The sequence below is a fragment of the Cotesia typhae genome, unplaced genomic scaffold (genome assembly GCF_013202065.1).
Source record: "Cotesia typhae breed Kobodo isofemale line unplaced genomic scaffold, CoteBio_Ctyphae scaffold_13, whole genome shotgun sequence".
NCBI lineage: Eukaryota > Metazoa > Arthropoda > Insecta > Hymenoptera > Braconidae > Cotesia > Cotesia typhae.
In genome coordinates this window covers 5,561,508-5,568,026 of record NW_027423774.1, presented here as the reverse complement: position 1 = coordinate 5,568,026, position 6,519 = coordinate 5,561,508, and positions in this window count along the sequence as shown.

Genomic DNA, 6,519 nt, shown 5'->3' with positions numbered 1-6,519 from the left:
TGCTACTGAACTCATTCCCGACTTTTTATATTATATTTATTTTTGTAATGTAATTTAATATTTATTACGAGCGCGCTTATCTCGGTTTTAATATTTCTTTGAGATCAAAAGTTACTTAAGAGGCACTAGAGAAACAGGTACTAGATTCTTGAGTTTTATTTAAACTTCTTCAGATAAAACTTTAAAATTTTAGATTTTAGTCATAAATTTAAAAAAAAATCCACTTGATTTTTTTTCTTTTGTCGGTTGATTTTTTTTAACTGGCAGTTTTTAAAAGGCAGTCAATAAATTTATAATTTTTTAATTTTAAATAAAATAAATTCGTTAGAAAAAATCACTTTATTTTATTAAAAGTTAATAAATAAATTTTAATTTATAAAAAATTGCCATTTATTTTTATTTTTAAATAAAAAAAAAATTCATTAATTTATTAACAGAAAAATCACTTGATTATTATGAAAAAACAATATTTTAAATTTATTATTAAACTTTTATTAAGTAATTTAAAAAATTTTTGAAATTTATTTAAAAATTCTAATAAATTTATCTTTTTGCAATTTTAGCATAAAAAGGAAATTAAATTAATTAATTTATTGATAAAAAATTTATTATTTACAAAGAAAATTTTTTTTTCGCCGGTTAATTTATTAAAAAATAATTAATTAAATTTATTAAAAATTTGTTGTTTAAAATTACATAAAATCCAAAATAAACCAATCAATGTATCGATAAAAAATCACTCGTAACTCTCAAGATATTTTTCACATTCACTGAGCCAGAAACCGGGTACTGTAAAAGTTAAACAGAGAATTCCACTTGGGATTTAAAAATTACGAGCAATCTAGTCCGGCTTCATTTAAAACTTCTGTGGCTGCTAGATAGTCTACTTTTGTTTATAAAATATTAATCATTATTCTCAATAATCCCATAAATATTTCCCCCACTCGAACACAATAAAAACTTTTTACAAAAAAATTCACATTCTTGCGGCGATAAATAAAAATAAAATTTTAGCAAATTTTAAATTATAAATTACAAAAGCACTGAGGTGATAAAAGCGAGAGCGTTCGCTCGTAACAATGGTGGAGCTCGAAATGTCAGAGAGCGTGTACATTTTGGTTAGTGCTCCCGATCGTGCTGGTAGCGTGCAGAGAAGCCCCTACAGACTAGCTCCCGTATACCATACTATGATGTACACTCACTCGACTGTATATATATAAATAAATATACATGTGTAAGGGAAAATATATAAATGTATGTGTCCAGGCGTACGAATATTGTGGAGCCCGGTGGGCACGTGCGTGGCAAATTCACCCGCGAGTTGATTCTATGCGATCAAACGAACCCTCGAGGGTGGAACAAGTGAGATACAATGCAAGAGTCCTGGCAAAGAAGGTTGGCTTATACCTATATACCTATAAGGGCTGATGCATTGTGTTGGGTGGGTAGAGATAGTTTGGAATAAAAAATACGAGCTCGAGTTATGGAACGAGGGTATAAAGAAAAAAAATTAAAATTACTAATGGCTGCATTTTACATCCTGGAGTAGCTCTGGAACTTCTTATGTGGATTTTATTAAATATAAATACATATATTTTTTTTTTTTGCGACTATTCTTCCGGAACGATTGATACTTCCGCTTCGTTTGATTAAATTTAGGGTTTTATATTAAATTATCATTAGTTTTATTCTTTTAGTTGGTTTTTTTAATTTTTTTTTTTTATTAAAACGTGTTTTTAATACAAAGATAAAAAACTAAGAAATTGATAATTCAGAATGAAATAAAAACCCCATTTTTTAATTATTGACAATTTTCAAGATATAAGCTCATCTTGATATTACGCTCATCGAGAGCTTTCATTTAAATACCCACACGAATTTTTGATATATTTTATATATTTCACAAATATGAGAAATATGATATATATAAAATATATGAAAAAATTCGTGTGGGTATTCAAATGAAAGGTCTTGATAAGACTAACTCCAAGATGAGCTTATATTGTTAAAAATATCATCATTAGACAAAATACACCGTAATTTCTTAGTTATTGACTATTTTCAAGATATAAGCTCATCTTGATGTTACGCTCATCGAGACCTTTCGTTTAAATACCCGCACGAATTTTTGATATATTTTATATATTTTACAAATATGAGAAATATCATATATATAAAATATATGAAAAAATTCGTGTGGGTATTCAAATGAAAGGTCTTGATAAGACTAACTCCAGGATGTGCTTATATCTTAAAAAATGTCAATAATTAAGGAATAACTTTGTATTTTGTCTACTGATGATATTTTCAATAATATAAACTTATCCTAGAGAAACACTTATCAAGACCATTCATTTGTATGCTCTATCTTTAGAATTATTTATCAATACAAAAATTTTTTCTAAAATCTCTCAAAAAATTTTCTTGTAAATTCATTTCAAATTCGATAATAATCACCTAGAATTTTCACGGTATTTACAATCCTAAATTTTTCTTTCAACAGAATAACTGTCCACAAAATTTACTACTCGACTGTCTTAAGCTTTCTGAGAAATCGAGTCGTTGCCCTTTGAATGAAATCTTAAGGCGGCGCTGAGAAGAATTAAATCACAAAGGTGAGATAAAAAAAAAAAAAAAAACGGAGATTGGTTGTAAATAAAAAAGAGATTTGTAGCCGTATTTTCCCAAGAAAACCCATAAAAATATTTTTGTTTGAATCTTGCGTGATAAAATTGAGCAATCAGTGCATACAGTACAAGTATAAGTATAAGTATTTGTATAAAATAATTTAAATGTAAGTCTTTGTAAATTTACAAGGAACAAAGAATATCGGGCATTGGATGAAGCATTATTATATTTTCAAGATGTTCATTCTTCAGATCACGATTTGGAGCCCAGACGTCACCGTTCGTATTATTGATATTATTCATTATATGTTGTGTACATAGAACGCATTGTCGCTGAATTTCTATTCCGGTGTTTAGGACATTGTGTTTGGTGTCTAGTGTCTAGATGTCCCTTGATTTATCCATATTTATTTATAAGTTGAGGTAGAAAAAGAGTGGGAGGGCGACGAGGGTGTCACGGTGGCTTTCACAGAAGCACGTGCGCGACAAGCGCATCTGCGCTTCTAGTTTCAAGAGTAGAGTATTATAAAGATACAGGAAGCTGCATAATATTGTATTACATTACAAGTATCTAGATCAGAGCATCTTCAATGTTACTTTTTACGAAAAAATAAAAAAATAAAAATAAAAAAAAAATTAACTTGATTTAAGAAAAAAAAATATAATAATAATAATAATAATAATAATAATAATAATAATAATAATAATAATAAGCGATGCTTGCTACGTGGCCTCCAAGCGGCGCATCGCGGGAAACGCAGACCATAACATCAGGTCTGTAGGCGAACGACGTAGCCCGTGCAGTGGGCCAACTACCCACTGCATGGAAATAACTGAGTTACCACAAGATACCAACTCAGAAGTGCTCCCCACAACCGGTCCTTTTCGGATGAGGACCATTCATCAGGTGGGAGGAGCACGCCGGACCCGATGAATGATGACGACCCTGGCGCCTTAAGGACTTACTTTAAGTGGACGGAGGAACTGAGAGTCGATCTCTTGGTGTGCTACCAACGTAGCGAGCCGGGGGTGAGCGGCTATATGGCCCGGATGCACACTCTTTGGAGTGATATGCATCCGGAGCTAGCGCATTTTACGCCCAAACACCTGCGTAATTATGCCGCTCATCTTCGGCGAAATAGAAGATCGCTTGTGCCGGACAGAAGGCAGTCTAATAGACTTTCCTTTCCGGCGCAACTACACCAAGAGCGACGCCGTTCCTCCTTGGACAACAACAATCCCTTTGTAGGACGGCAAGTAAGTATATCTAAAAAGATAACTTACTCCCAACAACAGCTTGACGCGGTAAACGAAGATCTCCGTGCAAACATCCTGGAGGATTCCACCCTGCTCACTGTGAGCCAGGTTGTGTATGGTGCAGCAGTTTCGGCTTTTCCGAGAGAGAGACAATGTCTCTCGATCGAGGCAAGGTTGAAACAGCGCATCTCACAACTTGGCTTGAAAATTGACATGTCCCGGAAACAGGTCTCCCGCATTCAGTGTGTGATTGAGTACGACACAACTCAAACACCATACACGCCCCGAATTCGGCGCATTGCTGCTGAACTTCGGTGGCGTCATCACACACTGAACAAGAGTACTCTTCATGTCATCAAGGAAGAGTGTCTTAATAAATTGCGGGCTCTAGTGGCTGCTAAAAAGTCATTAGAGAAAAGGCTGAAGCGGTTGGTCGACAACTCGTTGTTTCGATCCAGCCCTTCACGGTTTCTGACACCAAAGAACGATGTTACCGGGAATTATCCAACACCTGAGCGGGTGGAAGCTTTTGGACTGAGTTGTATGGAGATCAACCAAACGTGAACGCCAACACTCCAGCTCTGCACGACTTCAAAGTATTCTGTCGGGAACACCGTCGACAGAATGCTGATGAAGAAGCCCTGCAGTCAGTGTGGATGAAGTTCGTTCAGCTCTAAATGGCAGCAAAAATTGGGCTACCCCGGGACCAGACGGCATTAATGTCTTTTGGTGGAAGAAGTTTACTTCTACCCACCTCCATCTGGCCCGCATATTTACATCATACATTAGAGCTGACGATCCGATTCCGGACTGGCTTGTAGAAGGGCGAACCGTACTGATACCTAAAAAAGGTGACTTGTCTGACCCTAAGAATTTCAGGCCTATCACCTGCTTGAATGCGGTTTATAAAATTTTTACAAAAATTTTAAATAACCGTATCTTGCAGCAGATAGAGCCTGTATGGCAACAGATATATGAACAACGTGGCAGTAAAGAGGCCTGTCAGGTTGCAAGGAGAACCTGATAGTGGATCGATGCGTCTTACAAGATGCGATCTACTATCAACGCAACCTGTCAATGGCTTGGATTGACTATCGCAAGGCATTTGACTCAACTCCACATGAGTTGATTTTATATCTACTCAAATGCCTGGGAGTCAATCCCGAAATAGTGGAATGTATTCGGCGTACAATGCAGCTCTGGCGAACGCGATTTCACATTGGAAGTGGAAACGCATTGCACGTAACCGGAGTTGTAGAGTACAAACGAGGGGTCTTCCAAGGCGATTCCTTGAGCCCTCTGCTGTTTTGCATTTCACTGCTGCCTATATCTGTTGTTCTCCGTAAAACTCATGGGTACTCTGTGGGGCCTCCGGGTGATCGAAACTATTCGATTACCCATCTGCTTTACATGAATGATCTGAAGTTGTATAGCGCTGATAAAGATCATCTACAAGCGGCCCTCAACATCGTAGCAGAGTACACACGAGATGTCGGAATGTCTTTTGGGTTGGACAAGTGTGCGGTCGTACATCTGGCGAGGGGTAAGTGCTCTGATACTGGTGATGATGTCGAATTAGTGGATGGGAGCGTCTTAAGCCAATTAGACGCCGGGGAGTTGTATAGATATCTAGGAATGGAAGAGCACCACATGCATGCGGTCTCTGAAGTCCGAACAACTCTCCAGAGCGAGTATGTTAGGAGACTCCGGAAAATTTGGTCCTCCGAACTTTCCGGCAAAAACAAAGTCTCAGCTACTAACATGCTCGCTGTCCCAGTCTTACTATACTCTTTCGGTGTCCTGAAATGGACCCGAAAGGATTTACGAGATCTCGACATCAAAACCCGTAAGATCATTAATATGAATCGAAGCATGCACCCCAATTCATCAGTCGCCAGATTATACCTCTCCCGGTCCATCGGTGGGAGAGGTTTGCAGAGTTTGGAGCGGCTTCACGACCGTTTGGTCCTGGGTTTAACTCACGAAGTTGTCAATTTCACTGCAGACGAGGATGACTTTCTTATGCAAATTGTACATAAACATGAAAATGCGCATAAGGGGTCATTCTTGTATAAGGCAGCAATATATGCGGCAAGAACCCTTGGTCTTGGAGAAATAAACGCTCTTATGGAACTCCGAAAGGAGGAATTTAAGAGCGTCATCAGGAACGCCGAGGAAAAACTACTCCTTGGCGAACTGATGGACAAGTCCATGCACAGCGTGTTCTTTAAACACGTGCGTGATCATGGCTTGTCCATCCAGCTGACGTTTTCCTTCTTAAAGTCAGCGGGCCTGATGTCCGAGACTGAAGGGTTCATATTTGCCTGCCAAGATGGTGTCATTAACACTCTTGAGTACCGTAGCAAGGTGCTCCAGGTGCAGCTTCCGGACACGTCCTGTAGGAGGTGTAGACAACATCCGGAGACGCTTATGCACCTTTTGTCGGCATGTCCAGTGCTGGCGAGAGGTGCATATATCCAGCGTCACAATGCTGCCCTGAGAGTACTGTACTACTATCTTCGTCATTGCTACGGTATTGACGTGACACCAGTGCTGCCTTATTTGCCAGGAGATATTCCCCAGGTTGTTGAGAATGACAGTTGCAAAATTTATTGGAACATGCCATTTGCAACAA